Source organism: Kogia breviceps, chromosome 2 (genome assembly GCF_026419965.1).
Source record: "Kogia breviceps isolate mKogBre1 chromosome 2, mKogBre1 haplotype 1, whole genome shotgun sequence".
In the NCBI taxonomy this organism is placed as follows: Eukaryota; Metazoa; Chordata; class Mammalia; order Artiodactyla; family Physeteridae; genus Kogia; species Kogia breviceps.
Genome location: NC_081311.1, coordinates 85,788,002 through 85,805,467, shown reverse-complemented (window position 1 = coordinate 85,805,467; position 17,466 = coordinate 85,788,002). Strand labels below are relative to the sequence as shown.

Sequence of the window (17,466 nt, the reverse complement as noted above, 5' to 3'; positions counted from 1 at the left end):
ACCTAGTGAACCTTAGTATATAGCATGTGCTGTAATGTGGTAACATGGAGAATATAAAATTCTTAGGAAGAATTCAATTCCAGGAATAAGAGCATTGAAACCTCTATAATTTACTCTATCACAGTAACTCTTTTGTCAGACATATTTCTTAAGTTTGTGGTGGGTTGCCTGGTATGATGACAGGTAGTGAAAACTCTCATATACATCGGGCTAATGTTAGTAGAAAAAAAATTTTTAGACGAGATGTAGACGTTGATCATATCAAAATTGTGGGTAGGATGCTCAAATTCATAGAAAGGAGATTGTTAGATGTGTTTTAATGATGACTTGGGGTGTATATAATTCTGGCACCTAGGGATTGTCGAATGCTCCTACAAATGGATTGTTGTGGAAATGTTTATTATAAGGAAATTGACATATTGTCTAGCAAGGAAGAGGTGAATGGGCCTGCTACATCTTCTACATTGAAGTCATATACAGGTTTTGATTCTACTTCTGTTGAATCAAGTGAGGCTTCATTGAATTTCTGCTACTGCGGAGATAATAAAATTCTGAGTAGGGGTCAGAAGAAAATAGTCATAGGTGTTCCTGTGTAATAATTACTGTTGAAAGTGTAAATGATCCATTTATCAGTAAGACTGAGAATAGAATAACTGCTACATTACTTCATATGAGATTGTCTATGCTACTGTCCCTAGAGCTCCAGTGAGTGAGTATGTTGAATGTGAAGCTCATCCAGAACTGAGGATGGAATAAATGGCTAGGTGTGATATGGCTAATATAAAGAGTATGCCTACATTTATATTAATTAGTGGCTAAGATATGGGAAGAGGAATTCATGTTGTGAGAGCCAGGGTTAAGGCTAGCATTGGGGCAATAATATATAAATTGATGCTGTTGATGGACATAGTGGTTCTTTAATAAGTAATTTGAATGCCTCAGCAATGGGTTGTAATAGTCCATGTGGGCAGATGATTTTTGGCCCTTTCTGGATTTGTATATAGCTTAGGATTTTCCATTTAGTTAATATGAGGAATGCTATGGTGAATTAAATTGGGTAACTTGTGAAAGAGTGTTGATTATAAACATATTCTTAGGAAGAGGACTTGAACCAGTGCAGATAAAAGTTTCAGTTTTACATAATTACCGGGCTCTGCCACCGTAACAAACCCTGCTCTACAGTAGGGTATGTATAAATTAATTGAATGTAGATTATGTCATCATTTAGTTTGAAGACATTGTGTAAAGTAAGCCGTATTGCTCTTGTCCTTTCATACTGGAAGAAATCTGCAATAGACAGAAACCAACCAGGATGGCTCCAGTCTGAACTCAGATCATGTGAGACTTTAATCATTGAACAAAGAGACAATTAATAGCAGTTATACCATTGAAATGTCGTGATCCAGCATCAAGGTCAAAAACCATATTGCCGATATGAACTCTAGAATACAATTACACTCTTATCCCTAGTAAAACTTGTTCCATTGATCAGTGTTTGAGAAGAACAGGTGATAAAGAATTTTGACTAGCTGGTCTAAATTGTAATCACTCAGAGGTGATTTTATTCTCTAAAAATAAATGGCACACAGGCTCAAGGTGCACCAGCTTCAGTAGTTGTGGCACGCAGGCTCAGTAGTTGTGGCCCACTGGGTTAGTTGCTCCGTTGCACGTGGGATCTTCCCAGACTAGGGATCGAACCCGTGTCCCCTGAATTGGCAGGCGCAGTCTTAACCACTGCATCACCAGGGAAGTCCCAGAATTGCCGTCTCCCTTTTAATACACCTTAAGCCCAAAGAATCCATGGAAGATTGTTACAGATAATAAGAGAATAAAATATTGTAAGGACTATAACAGAAGCATATAGTACACTGTTCATATAGACACATCCCAAGCAGTTACAAAGTATATTAAAAAGGAGGCTGCAATTTGCAAAGAATAACATAAATTATACCCACAAACTCCCAATATTTCCTGAAACGTTGCAATCTGAAACCCTATTGTAGGAAGCAGAACATTCCAGGAGACATTCTACAAATGAAGGACTCTAAACCCTGTGGGTGGATAAGGAATTCTGGAAGGAAGGTATCCTCACCCAAGGAGAGCATGATCCTATACTTTTGTCACATCACATCCCTGTACAATTCCCATTGATCTCGGTCCAGGCATTCCCAGTCCTCTTGAGAGAAATCTATGGGCACATCCTGGGATGTCAGCAGTCCCTGAAATTAAAAGTACACATGACATGTGGCCACGGGAAGAGTTCATAATGTGACCCAAGAAGAAAAGAGCAAATTAAGAGAACTGGTTTTAATTTAGAAGAGTGTCTTCTATTATCCACATATATATATATATAATTTTTTTTACAAAGTAGCTTTCTCTATTTCTAACTACAAAAAAGAGTATGTCATGTGATCCATAAAACCAGTATAGAGACTATAGTTATCTGGAAAAGAAATGATAAAATGGTGGTTTCAACACGGACATATGCATTTTTGAGTGTTTTATTTATATCAAACTGGATAAAATGTGCGTATTTCTCAGACAGAAAAGACATGTCGAGGTAGAAATGTACCTTTCAACTATTCATGGGTCCACAAGTACACTGGAGAGAGTGTAAAATTGCAGATTCTGATACAGTAGGGCCGGTGGACCTGAGTTCTATTTTTTTAACGAGCTCATTTTTAACTAGTGATGCCACAGTCTCTGATTCATTAACGACAATTGTGAATAGCAGAGACATAATAAGGAAAGGTAAACATTCATAGTTAACTTCTAACTTCAAGTGTGTTATGGATTTCCCACGTTTAATAGGATAGTAAGCACAGCAGCAACCACCATTTGTGAACATTCACTGTAGACCGTGTGTATCTTTCTGACTTTTTGTGTAGGATTGCAGGAAAAAGGCCTGCGCTGCGGCCACAGTGGGCGGGGCCCTCAGGCCGGGCCGCCCCTCCAGGACCCCCGACGGGGTCCTGAGCTCCTGGCGGCTCCTCCCCCGGCGCCCCGCTCCCTCCCAGGAGGCGTCAGGCAGAGCGGCCCCACCCGCAGCGCCCAGAACGGAGCCCGCGTTTCCTCAGAGCTGGAGCTCCCGGCTCGGGGTCTCTTCCCTCCGCCGTCACGGAGCTGCCCCGGAGCCCGAGGGGAGGGCGGCCTCACTGACGCTGCCGGCTGCGGAGGGGCCCCGGAAGCCGAAGCCGCGACAGTCGTGGGGACGGCGGGCCGGGTAAGTGGGTCCGGTGCCCGGGCGGCCGCGCAAGAGCAGCTTCTGAGGGGAAGGGTTTCGCGGCCACCCGCCGCTGCTGTGCAGAACGAGCGGCCTCGGGGTCTGGTCCCGGGGAACTTCGGCCCCTCCTCTCGGCCCTGCCCTCGGCCTGGCTCGCGGGGCCCGGGGGGCGTGGGGAGAGGGCGGCTGAACGTCCTGAGGGGACACGGGGCGAGGGAGGCGCAGGGTCCGGCCGCAGCGTCAGCGACCCTCCTCCCGGCGGCGGGGAAAGCGGCGAAAGTTCCTCCCGAGGCTCCCAGGCCTCTTGTTCAGCCGAGGCCCTGTGCGCCCCTTCCTCCCTGAGCTAAAGCACCGGGGGGGGGGGGGGAGGGTACAGGGCGGGGGGCTGGCGCAGGTGATGGGGGACGTGAAAAGGTGATTGTCAGCTAAGGAGAACCTGCTCTCCCAAGGTGAGCAATGCAGGGCTTTCCTTTGTATGCGAAGATGCCGGAGTCAGGCTCACGAATTCCTTCCTTTGATATGCACCTCAGCTCTCTGGGGCCTGCATCCTGTATTTGCATATCCTGAGTTCCTCAGGGCCTGCCCGCTCACATTGCAGAGGATGACTGTGGCATCTTTTGTTTCCTGAGGTGGCAAGAAATATTCCATTTCTCACAGGCTTGAGGGGCAGACAGTGAAGAAGCGTCGGAGAGTCTCACTTGGCATGTACTTTGGTTTACATATAGATAATAGTTATACTTACTTAACTGTGCTAATAGAGAGAGGCTCTGGAGTACAATCAACTTGTACTACTGCTCTCTATGTATTAATTTCATCAATATCATAAGATAAATGCCTGTAGAATTGACTTAATCCAGTTAAATAGCATAATGATTTTTAAAGGAAACATAATAGAAATATAACAACAAAACCTTTACCACTACAGGCTGGGTCTGGAACAAGGTAAATAAATGTTCCATTGTTAAAATATTGAAAGAGTATTCAATAGAAATATCAAGAAAAATGACAAATAATAAGGGCAGCAGAATGTTGAAATGTTCTATCTTTATCATTAAAGTGGCAGAAAATCATTTATGAGCAGGCACTGGGGCAGAAGATGCCTGATTTTATATCTTTGTCATATTTGTGCAGTTGTTTCAACAAGTAACTTAAAGACACAATGGAAAAGCCAGGAGGTTTGTGCCTGAGATCATGTTGATGTGAAACCCGGGATGGCTGCCTTGTGCCAGGTGAGTTAAGTTTACCTCGCAGGTAGACCTCAGAGCTCCTGAGAAACAAGGTCTGGAATTTTCCTGCTGGGTGCCCCTTAGGTTCTGTGACTTGATTGATTGTGAGTCATGTTGGGAGAAAGACCTGATCACAGGAAGAGGGTGGGAATAGAGTGATTTGAGGAGCAGCTGACAACATTCATCACAGCTCATTGCCTGAATGAATTTTAAAGAAACAGGAAAACAAATGATTCTTATGGAATCAGAGAATGTGAGGGCTGGACAATCCCAGGAAATGAGGAACACCCATCCCGTTTTCCAGATGAGAAAACAGAGGCCCAGCAAGTTGAAATCCCTCAGCCAAGTTGCGCCCGTCTCTCCTCCCCACTACATGGTTTGTGTAAGCAGGACTCTTCCTGTCTTGATCACTGCTGAACCCCGAAAAGGGCCACGCATCTAGTAGCTGCTCCAAAATTTTTGATTGACTGTATGAACAATGCTATTTCTTTCTTTCTCACTCTTATTCAGGATTGTGCCAAGAACTCCCCAGGTTGCAATGTAATTCGATAAATGTAAATATGAATTGAGTTTTGTTGTGATGAGGACTTAGGCTTTAAGGTAACAGACTTGGTTCAGATCCTGGTTCTGCCACTCAATAGCTGTTTGGCTTTGGGAAAATTACCAAACCTCTCTGAGATTATTTCCTCCTTTGTAAAAGTGGGGATTAAACTATCTGAGCCAGCAGAGCACCTGCATGAGACATGTGCACTAAATGTTGGTCTTTCTCACTCTCCCATGCCATCTCTCTGTTCTTCCCAGAGAAGTTGTACAGAAGGATATAGTACTTTAAAAAAATATTTATTTATTTATTTATTTATTTTTGGCTGCGTTGGGTCTTCTTTGCTATGCATGGGCTTTTTCTAGTTGCAGCAAGCAGGGGTTACTTTTTGTTGCAGTGCGTGGGCTTCTCATTGCAGTGGCTTCTCTTGCTGTGCTTGTGGTGGAGCATCGGCTCTAGGCGTGCGGGCTTCAGTAGTTGTGGCCTGAAGGCTCAGTAGTTGTGGCACATGGGCTTAGCTACTCCGCGGCATGTGAGATCTTCCCTGACCAGGGCTCGAACCCATGTCCCCTGCCTTAGCATGCAGATTATTAACCACTGCGCCACCAGGGAAGTCCGATACAGTACTTTATAAAGAGGGGTTTTAATTTAATTCGGATAGTGTACATTTTTTTCGTAGAAAAGATTATTCCACTATAGAGACATTAGCATGCAATACCACTACAAATGCAGTATTCTATGGGTTAGATATTATCAGTAAATTTTATAAGGAATTGGACAAATGCCAAAACACTAGCAACTGTTGAGTAAGAGGATTCAAATCTGGGGTGCCCCCACCCCAATTTCAAGAGCAGCATGTGATTTTCAAATCCATGTTTCATCTGGTCTTTGTTTCTCATCCATCCTCTGGGTTTGCCTTTGTCAAGAAGGCTCAGATCCTCTGCTTTCACAGCCTCGCGGCTGGCTGTGCCCCAGCTCCCGTCCTGGAACCTCTGCATGCCTGGCTGTGCCTGCTCTCCCTGTGCATCACCAGCTTTGCCTGGGAGCTGCTGCGTCCTGCACTGCTTGCTGTACCCCAGAGTACCTAGACCCTTCTGGTACATGAAGTACACCCTCATACCATGTGTGGGATCAAAGTGAAGTTCCCAACTTTTGAAGTTGCAGGCTTGAGGGGCACACAGTGATTTAAAGTCGGGTCACCTGACTTAAAGGGGGGGGTTGATTGTTTTAAAGCCAGGGCAGCTGACTTAAAGTCTGCGTCCCTCAGCTGCAGGACGAGACCAATTTTGGCAGTGCACGGGTTTGCTCCAAGCCAGCACTGCTGTTCAGGAAGAGCTCCAGTAGCGCCTTAGTGCAGGGGGACTTGGTCCGTTGTCTTCCCCTGCCCTCAGAGGGGGGCCACCTGCTCTTCTGGAGGAGAATCAGGGAGGGGGAAGTGCAGAGTCCCGGCTGGAGTTGCGGCACCCCTTGTCTGATGGCAGGGAAAGGGGGGAGGGGCTTTGTGGTGTCCTGGGGCTGGACTCACCAGGTCGACTCAGCCTCTCAATCTCCTAACCTCCCCCTACACACTCCACAAGAGTTTCCAATAATATGTAATTGCGCTTTAGATTCTCGGTCTTCAAACTCATACCCAGGCTCCCGGGTCCCTTGATTCAGCCAATTCCTCTGTGCTCTCTCTTCTATTAGATACAGTCCCAGAGGGAGGGGCCGGGGGATGGGACTGGAGGGACCCCGGCAGCACTGGCCTCAGCCGAGTGCATAGATCCGGGGCCTGTGCTCTCACACATGTGCGAGGACTCTTAAGGCGGAATGGAGGGGGCCAGTTAGAGGCAGTCCTTGCTGCCTCAAGTGAGTATGGATCACCGTCGGGTGGGGAACCCGCTGAGACCTGAGAAGTACTGTTAGGAAGATGTGTTCTTTCCCCGGCTTCAAGGACGTGGGTGGGCTTCACGAGTCCAGTTCCCCTCGAGGCCTCCAGGTCCGGCTGCAACCCAGCGCCCTTGCAGACCTACCTTCTTGTCCCAGAACGTGCCAGGCTCTAGGAAGAATCCAGACTGCAGAGATGGTGCCTGAGCACTCCAGCTTAAGAAGTGCTGTCCCTGGGGACCCAACAGTGGAGGCAGGAAGGGTGAAAGGAGTAGCGGGGTGGGGTAGAGAGGGGTGGCTGCTCTGGGAGACGTTGAGAGAGAAATATCGCCCCCACACCCCCTGCAACTGACCCACTGATGCCATAGGATCTCAGGGCCCTTTAGTCAGAGATGCCTCTGCTTCTTTACTCCTGTGTTCAAAACTATGCAAAACCAACTCTTCATCCTCTTGCTGCCTTGCCAGGACGTTTACAGCCCTGTTCTTTTGAAGCACTCATTCCCTAAACTGCAGTTTGGAGCTGCCCCAGCTACTTAAAAGTGTTCTCCTTAAACTGAGACTAAATCCTACTCTTTTGGAAAAACGACCTTCACTTCAGAGGAGATCGTCTTTTCTGCCCATTCCTTCCTTCTACTGCCCTCTTAAAAACCCCTGTGCTTAAAGAGCTTGGTGATTTATTTTTTGCTTGATGTCAAAAAGAAACCTTCCCCATGCACCCCAAAAAGCTTTCCTGGAAAATAGGTTTTTCAAAACCATGACAGTGTTTTGCAGTTAGTATACACTGGGTAGACTGCCTAGCAATCCCTCCAAGTGGCAGAGGTGAGCAACACCTTTACTTATTTGATTGGATGCCCTTCAAATTGAGGAAGGTCCCATTCTTATGGGACCTGAGCCCTGGATGGCTGTGGCTGTGATTAGATAACTTCTGGTGATTTTATTTCCCTTACTGAGCTGCTGCTTCTAGGTTACATTCATTTTGTTACCTGTCCATTTTTAAAGAAAGACTGACAAAGTCACTGTACTAGGTCAGGAGTCTGAGCTCAGGGTTGGTCAAAGGTACTCACAGGGAGAAAGGTGGATAAAAATAGGTGGGTAAATGAGGAGGGTTGGCAAGTACAGCCAGGACACCCGTGTTCACCGTGCGTACTAATAAAGGCCAGAATCTCCTCATTTATCTCCCGTGGGAAGTTCTGATGGTTCACAGGATCAAACTCAAATCATATTTAAACTAGGGCATATTCCTGAGCATAGAAGGAAGTATCCATCCTTAGCAGGAGTCGCTGCAGAGGAATAAAGATGTAGAGAACGGACTTGAGGACACAGGGAGGGGGAAGGGTAAGCTGGAATGAAGTGAGAGAGTGGCATGGACATATATACACTAGCAAAGGTGAAGTGGATAGCTAGTGGAAAGCAGCTGCCTATAGCACAGTGGGATCAGCTCGGTGCTTTGTGACCACCTAGAGGGGTGGGATAGGGAGGGTGGGAGGGAGACACAAGAGGGCGGGGATATGGCGATATATGTATACGAATAGCTGATTCACTTTGTTATACAGCAGAAGCTAACACAACATGGTAAAGCAATTGTACTCCAATAAGGATGTTAACAACAACAACAACAACAAAAACCCCCCAAACTAAGTCAATCACGCCAACGGAGACATTGTATATGCTTACAGTTCAAGAAATCCACAAGAGAATCCTTTATTCCGTATCCAATGAATGGTCCATTCGAAAAGAAAAAACACTTTCTAAAATGTTGCTTTTCCATTTATTGTTCAGAACATTTTTATACCTCTTCATTTCTTACTATTCAAAGCCAAGTCACCTGAGTTACAGGGAAGCAGCTGATTGAGTTAAAGTTGGGTCATGTGATTTAAAAACCAGTGGCAGTTGATTGATTTAAATCCCAGTCATATGACATGAGGAGAGGGTGCTAAAAACTATTTTTTCATCTCTGGCTCAGAAGATCATATTTACCTTGGTTTTTCTTATGATTTAGAAAACTTGAGCTGTCTCTCCTTGGAATCATCAGGAGAAAAATATAGTATTTCAGGTTCATTCTTGAAATCAACTTCTCACTGTTAAGGTGTATTGGCTAAAACATCTTCCTTCTTCAAGAGATTCCATACCTCTGTAGGACACTTCATTGTAATTGGAGAAAAAAGAAGAATGAAATCAGGCCAGCAGCTGCAGGAGGCCAAGGCAGCCCCCAGGACTAGGGAAGGAGGAGGAAGGGCTGAGAGTTGCCATTAGAGCAGACAACCTCCAGAGGGCGCTGAAGCACCGGCACAGCCCACCTGCCACTTCCAGTTCGGCACTCCAGGGGCAGATTTGGGCTTGGAGATGGGGTTGCTTTAACCCCAAGGAGCTGAGCAGAGAGGAGGAGTTGATTAATAGTCTCCTCTGACCCTCTGGCCAAAATTGCCTGGCTTCACAGGGGGGACAGGGTTTCACTTTCAGCAACTGATGGGGCACTTCCAGGCTGCTCGGGTGGCCAGTGGCCCGACAGCCTGACAGACTGACTGCGGTGTGACCGCCCTTTGTTTCTGCAGAATGTGTACATCAGGAGGTGCACGGTTGCGGGAGCCCATTCACCGCCACCCCCCCGCAAGGGGGATGGCACTTTCCCTGGCTGTACCCTATGATCACCAGGTACTTGAAATGAATGCAAGAGTTTTGACTTCAAGGAAAAGCTCACATAACTCCTTCTGCCTCATCATGTGTGGGATTTACTCTAATGGAAGGACATTATAAAGAACAGGTAGAAAACTCACCCGTTGGTCTCCTTGTAGGAGTTTATTTTGCATGAATCCCTCCTACATGAGTAGATAGCAGAGGTTTATTTTTGTTCCCGTGTGTGTGTAGTTGTGGCAGAAATTGTAGGTATGGTGATTTGAAGCCCTCAAAGAAATATTCTCAGAACTCTCAAGACTTCTCTTGATTGGAACCGAAAGAGACCTGGAAAAGGAGGAAAAGAAAAGGAGGAGGGAGAACGAATGGCTGTTTCTCAGTAAATTCACCTTCCTGGTTGATTGTTCTGTCTTCTTGTTTCTTTTCACTTCTATGTATGTCTAATGGAATAATGCAGAAAGGCTGATTTTATGCTTTAAAAGATTTTACATCACAAAGAAACTAGAAGTGGCTAACAGAACTTATTCAAATCAATTTGACATGGAGACTTTGATATTAAATTTGTATACTAAAATGGGTTAATCCAAATTTTCTCTTTCTTTTAGAGTGAATATTTGTAAAGTATTTTTGTAGATAATAATTTACCCTAGATATACAAAATTGTGAGAATGGGTACCATTTTTCACCACTTAAATGATTTTTCTTTCTTTTATTTTTTATTTATTTTTATTTATTATTATTATTTTTTTGCGGTACATGGGCCTCTCACCGTTGTGGCCTCTCCCGTTGCGGAGCACAGGCTCCAGACGCGCAGGTTCAGCGGCCATGGCTCATGGGCCCAGCCGCTCCTCAGCACGTGGGATCCTCCCGGACCGGAATACGGACCCATGTCCTCTGCATGAGCCGGCGGATGCTCAACCACTGCGCCACCAGGGAAGCCCATGATTTCTTTTAAATAAATAGATTATACACTTCAAATGCCAATGTTGTGTCTTACATGTTGTTTTTTAATTCCTTGATTTTCAAAACTTGTGTTTATTTAATTGATTTCTATCTAATAATCTGTGTCTCCCTTTTATTGTTCCTTACTTTATATTTTATTGATCTATAGTTAATATACATTATTATATTAGTTTCAGAGGTACAACATAGCGATTCATAAAAGTTTAGGTTCTTCTCCACTTATACTTATTATAAAAGAGTGGCTATATTCCCCATGCTATACAGTACATCACTGTAGATGATTGATTATATACCTAGTGATTATACCTCCAAATCTCCTACCACTCTTTTGCTCCTCCACCCTATCTCTCCCTGCTGGTAACCACTAGTCTGTTCTTTAACTTGTGAGGCTGTTTTTTCTTGTTGTTGTTGTAGTATTCAATTTTTTAGATGCCACGTGTAAGTGATAACCTACCATGCTTGTTTTCTCTGCGGCCTATTTTACTAAGCATAATAGCCTCCAAATCCATCCATGTTCTTGCAAATGGCAAAATTTCATTTTTTGCTGAAGTCATCATAAAAAATCTGTTTTATCCCCTAACCTAGTGATGAACACTTAGTTTGACTCTATCTCTTGGCTATGGCAAACAACACTGTTACGAATATTGATGTGCAGTTATTTTTTTGAAATAGTGTTTTTGTTTTCTTCTGATATACCCAAGAGTGAAATTGTTGGATATTATGGTAGTTCTCTTTTTAGTTTTTTTGTGGAACCTCCATTCTGCTTTCCACAGTAGCTGCACTACTTCACCTCCACATCAAGAGTGTACATGTGTTTCCCTTTCTCCACATCCTCACTGACCTTTGTTATTTGTGATCTTTTTGATGACAGCCATTCTGACAAGACTGAGGTGATATATCTCATAGTTTTGATTTGCATTTTACTGCCAATTAGCTATGTTTAGCATCTTTGTGAGTTCTGTCTGTCTATCTGTATTTTTTCCTTGGAAAAATGTCTAGGTCTTCTCATTTTTTAAAAAAGATTTTGGGTATTTTTTGATATTGAGTTGTATGTGCCGTTTCTGTAGTTTAGATATGAACTCTTGCTTGGTCATCTTTTTGATGTTAACGTCTTATCATGTGCAAATATTGTCACTACTTCAGCAGCTTGTCTTTTCATTTTGTCTTTGGTTTCCTTCGCTATGCAAAATCTTTTAAGTTTAGTGAAGTCCCACTTGTTTATTTTTGCTTTTGTTTCATTTGCCTTAGTAGACTGAACCTAAAACTGTTGCTATCATTGATGTTCAAGATTGTTCTATATTTTCCTCTAGGGGTTTTATGGTTTCTGGTCCTACGTTTAGGTCTTTATTCAGTTTTGCATTTATTTTATATATGGTGTGCTAAAATAATCTAATTTTATTCTTTTCCATGTAGCTGACCAGTTTTCCCAGTACCCCTTATTGAAAAGACGTGTTTTCTCCATATTTCCTGCTTCATCATAAATCAATTAAATAGAAGTGTGTGGGCTTATTTCTGGGATATCTATTCTATTCCGGTGATCTTTGTGTCTGTTTTTGCTCCGGTACGATTCTCTTTGATTACTGTCGCTTTGCAGTCTAATCTGAAGTCAAGGTGCGTGATGCCTCCAGCTCTGTTCTTTCTCAAGATTGTTTGGCTATTTGGGGTCTTTGTGTTTCTATACAAATTTTCAAATTACTTTTTCAAGTTCTGTGAAAATGCTTTGGTATTCTGATAGGGATTGCATTAAATCTGTAGGTTGTCTTTGGTAGTAAGTTTATTTTCACAGTATTAATTCTTCCATCCACACACATGCTATATTCTCCCATCTTTTTCTGTTGCCTTCAACTTCTTTCACCAATGGCTGATAGATTTCTGAGTACATGTCTTTTACTGCTTAGGTGTGTTTGTTCCTAGGTATCTTATTCTTTTTGGTGTGATTGCATATGGTATTGTTTTCTTAATTTTTTTCTTTCTGACAGCTTTGAGTTTTGTTTTCTTCTTCTTTTTCTAATTCCTTCAGGTGTAATGTTAGGTTGTTTATTTGATGTTTTTCTTGTTTCCTAACAATAAGCTTGTATCACTATAACTTCTCCCTGTGAACTGCGTTGGCTGTGTCCCATAGATTTTGGATCATTGTGTGTTCATTTTCATCTGTCTTGGGTATTTTTAGAATCCCTCTTTAATTTCTTCAGTGTTCCTTTCTTCTCCTTTTATTCTCTTCATCTGTGATGTGAGGACTATCTTTAATGTTATGTTTGGATTTCTTTCAGTTTTTTTAAATGTGTGTGTGTGTGTGTGTGTGTGTGTGTGTGTGTGTGCGTGTGTGTGTGTGATTAATGAAGTTGCTGAGCTCTTAATTTCACGTGGACACTAACAACCCTGCATTGTTACTCTGCTCCACCACAGTTACTGAATTGGACCTTATATTTTACATCTACTTGTTTTGTGTGTCCCTTACCTTCTTATTGTGAATATAGATGATTTTATTAGTATTTTCTTTCATCCTTCCTATTAGCTGTGTTCATGGTTGATTTACTAACTGTGTTGAATATTTGCCTTATCCAATGAAGTTTTTCCTTTAGTAAGTTTCCTTTCCTAATTTTTATGTTTCAGTCGTGGCCTTTTCTTTTTCACTTAGAAAAGCCCCTTTCCGATTTCTCATCCCGCTGGTTTGACGATGCTGAGCTCTTTTAGTTTTGTTTCTCTGTAAAACTTGAGATCTCACCACCAAATCTGAAGGAGAGCCTTGCTGGGTAGAGTATTTTTGGTTATAGGCTTTTCCCTTTCATGACTTTAAATATACCATGCCACTCCCTTCTGGCATGCAGAGGTTATCCTGAAAAGTCAGCTGATAACTTGATGCAAGTTCCCATGTTTGTAACTTGTTGCTTTTCCTTTGCTCCTTTTACTAGTGTCTTTTTCTCTTTATTTTGTTGCCAGATTAATGACAATGAGTCTTGGTGTGGTCCTCCTTGGCTTGATCCTGTTTGGGCCTTACTGTGTTTACTGGACTTGGATGTCTGTTTTCTTTCCCAGGTTTTGGAACTTTTCAGCTCTTATGTCTTCAGGTATGTTCTACACTGCTTTCTCTTACCTTTTTGCTTCTGGGACCAGAAGCAAATATTAGTAATATTACTAATATTAGCAAATATTAGTACACTTGATGTTGTGTCACACGTCTGTGCAACTTTCTTCATTGCATTTTAATCTATTGTTTTCCCGTTCATCCTCAGTGATTGCCAGTACTCTGTCCTTCCGTTTTTGGATGCATTCCTCTGTATCAGTTAGTCTACAGTAGTTTGCTTTTAGTGTATTTTTCATTTCAGTTACTGTATTCCTAATCTCTGTTTTGTTGTTCTTTAATAGTCTAACTCTTTTTAAAAACATTCTAACTTCTTGCTCTGGATGTCCATTCTTCTGAGTTTTTGGATCATCTTTACAGTCATTACCTTGCACTGTTTGTTGAGATTGGCTATCTCCACTTCACTTAGATCTTCTTCTGAGTTCTTATCTTGTGCCTTCATTTGGATCGTGTTGCTGTATCACCTCATTTTTCTTAACTTGCTGTTTTTATTGCTCTGTATGTAGTAAGTTCATTTCGTTTCCTGACATTGGAGAAGTGGCTTTTTGTAGGAGAGGTCTTATGTGTCCCAGCAACCCACTGTCCCCTGGTCACTAGAACTATATGTTCTAGGTGTACCCCCTATGTGGGCTGCTTGGGCTCTTCTGTTGTGGTGGGCTGACTACTGTGGATGGTCTGGTAGGCTTGGCTGCCCCCAGAGTGCTTGTTTGCCAGACTCTGCCTTGTATGGAGGCTGTCTCTGCTGCTTGGTGAGGCTAAATCATGAGGCAGCTCGCTGCAAAGCTCTGGGAGACTCCAAATCTAGTGCTGGTTCACTTCTGGGTAGAATTGCAGTGCAGGTGATACCAGGGCTACTGCCCAGTCACTGGTCCTGGGGCTATGCTGGCTACTGGGAGGAAGACCCAGGTCCTGAGTTCTGGCTGCAGGCCCCAGGAGTCGCAGAGTTGGTGTTGGATCACTGTCCCTGACACAGCTCTCTGCAGGGTCTGGGCTATCCCTAGTCTTGTGCTGGCATTCTGACGGGCAGGGTCAGGACCCAGCTGAGCCCATGGTGGCTTCTGGCCTGCAAGGGAGTGTTATCGTCACACAGGCTGCTGGGCTGTGGTATTCCTGGGGCTGGTGTGTGCCTGTTGTTGTACGAGGCCAATCCGACTGCTAGAGCAGATTTGCGGTTGTGTAGGTCAAAGCTCCATCCAGTCCCTGTGCAGTAATCACCTGCCGACGGTGAGGCTGATTCCAAGGCCAGAGGAGGCTCACTGGTCAGAGGGGTCAGGGACTCTGGGGCTGGTGCCTGTCCACTGAGGTCTGGAGGCTGGTCCTTGGGCTTTTGGTGGCTGGGCCCATGTCCAGGGGCAGCTATGCACTGAGGGTCTGAAGGCATCATGTTCGCTGGTGGATGTGGCTATGCGCCTGCTCAGTTAGTTGCTTGGCCTGCAGCCCCCTAGTGCTTGTGTGTATAGTGTGGTGGAAATGGGTAAGGCTAGGTCCTGAGGCTAAATAGATAGAAGGAGGATTCTGAAATTTTGCTTGCTGGTGCCAGTGGCCGCGAGGTAGAAGGAGCTCCCCCAGATGGCTGCTGCCAGTGTCCATGTCCCTGAGGCTGTGCTGTAAATGGCTCTTGCGTCTCTGGGATACTCTCTAAGATCAGGAGGTAGGTGTAACCCAGGATCCTTTCAAATGACTGCTTCTGTTCTGATTCTCGGATCACGTGGGATTTTGTGAGCATCTTCTAAGAGTGGAATCTCTATTTCCCACAACCCTCTGGCTCTCTGGAAAATAAGCACTACTGGTGTTCAAAGCCCAACTTTCTAGGAACTCTTCTTCCCAGCACAGGATCCCTGGGCTTGGGAGCCTGATGTTGGGTTCATACCCCTTGCTCTCTGGGAGCCCCTCAGAAATTATAATTATTCTCCCATGCGTGGGCCACCCCCCAGGTGGTGTGGGTCTTGACGCTATTGAGATGTTCCCCGTCCTTCCTGCCTTGCCGGGGGGCCTCTTATGTCTTTAGCTGTAAAACATCTTTCATGGTGAGTCCCGCCCTTTTCATCAGTTGCTGCTCTGTAAACAGTTGTGACTTTGGTGTGCATCTGAGAGGCAACCAGCTCTGAGTCTCTGAACGCTACCATCTTGGACAATCTCTCCACTTCATTCTTATATCATATTATTTAATTTTTCTTAGTATCTTGTTTGATTAGCGACAGTTTGAAATTTATTATCAGTCATGTTTACTTCGCCTGTTTTAAAAAATTGAATAGTGCATTCATTCAGTTTGAAATGAAGGTAGTGACCTGTGAATTTCCATACCTCAAAAATCAAGGATAGGACAAAAGCCTTTTCTACCTGTGTTACCCTCAAACTCTGCACCCCAGCCCAGCCTGGGGATTAACGTCTTGTACCCATGCTCACCTTCTGCTTTTGGACCGTAAACCATCACTGCATCTGTATGTGTGTTGACAATGTGAACTCTAGTCTTTCCAGTTTTTGTGTTTTGTTTTTTTGGTTTAGGGAACGGTCCTACTATGAATGTACATTTACTGGTCTGCTGAAGTTCATATATAAACCTGTCAAACACATTACCAGAATTGGAATTGCTTGTATATACACTTTGCTAAATTTTAGAGACAATGCTAGAACAGAAGTAAATTGTATTTCAGATCCCACAATATTCTCACACCATGAAAACCCTTCCCTTTTTAATATATCTGTGTGTAGTTTATCTTTATACCCATACTATATTTCCCAGAGATGGGTAAGTGTTATGTTTCTTGCCAGCACATTTACCGTATTGTTCAAAGTGAGGTGTTTACTGGTTTTAGCATGATCATATTTCCATGAACTCGCAAATACAAGATCTTCTCTCACACTGCCTTTTGCTCCCTGCTGTTTTATATTGCCCTCCTAATTCTCAGTCCCGGTCTTTCTTCATCAACCTGGATAGGTTATACTATTTTCTCCTTTATTCAAGACCAATAGAATAGAATAGAACACCTAGAAATAAACCCTGATATATGGCCAAATGACTTTTGACAAGTTGCCAAGACTTTTCAAAGTAGAAAGGATAGTATTTTCAACAAATGGTGCTGAGAAGTCTTGTTGTCAACGTGCAAAATAAGGAAGATGGATCCTTACCTAACATCATATGCAAAAATTAATGAAAACATATCAAGAAACTAAATATAAGACCTAACAAACTAAAAAGTCTTAGAAGAAGACACAAGACAATAGCTTCATGACATTGGATTTGGCAGTGTCTTCCTCAGTATGAAATGAAGGAACATCAAAGGTACAGCTAACAAAACATAATTAAAAAATAATGTGTATGAAAGAAATGTAAACAGGATAAAATGGCAACCCACAGATGGGAGAAAATATTTGAAAGCCATCTATCTGACAAGAGAGTTCTCTTCAGAATATACCAAGAACTTCTACAACTCAACAAAAAGCAAACACCCTGATTCAAAAATGGATAAAAGACTTGAATAGATGGTTCTTCAAAAAGATGTACAGATGACTAAGCACTTGAATAGATGCTCCATATCACTAAATGCGTGTTTATATATTTGTGTGCATGCATACACACACAAGCACACACACACACATACACAAGCAGAAAACAAGTATTGGTGAGGAAGTGAGGGAGTAGGAAGCATTGTGCTATGTCAGAGGGAATGTAGAGTGATACAGGTGCTTTGCAAAAGAGTATGGCAGTTTTTCAGATATTGAAAAATAGAATGACTACATGATCCAGGAATCTTACTCTGAGGTATGCCCAAAGGAATTGAAATCAGGGTCTTAAATATTTGTACTCTAGTGTTTAGAGCAGTAATAATCAGAGTAGCTAAAATATGAGAGCAACCTAAGTGTTCATTCACTAGCTCCTGGATAAGCAAAGTGTGTTATACTCATAGAATACAATATTATTCAGTGTGAAGAA

At 43.3% G+C, this 17,466-nt stretch overlaps 1 long non-coding RNA gene across 6 annotated transcripts in view; it reads left to right on the top strand.

Moving 5' to 3' along the window:
• The first annotated feature begins 2,854 nt into the window (after positions 1–2,854).
• Positions 2,855–17,466, top strand: part of LOC136793578 (uncharacterized) — a 63,813-nt gene continuing 49,201 nt past the window's right edge. For 4 of the 6 annotated variants that reach the window (XR_010839051.1, XR_010839049.1, XR_010839050.1 and 1 more), the window contains exons 1-2: positions 2,855–3,223; positions 4,355–4,452. This is a non-coding gene — a long non-coding RNA (uncharacterized lncRNA). The remainder of the gene's footprint in view (positions 3,224–4,354; positions 4,453–17,466) is intronic. The other 2 variants (XR_010839053.1, XR_010839054.1) reach the window with 2 other exon arrangements.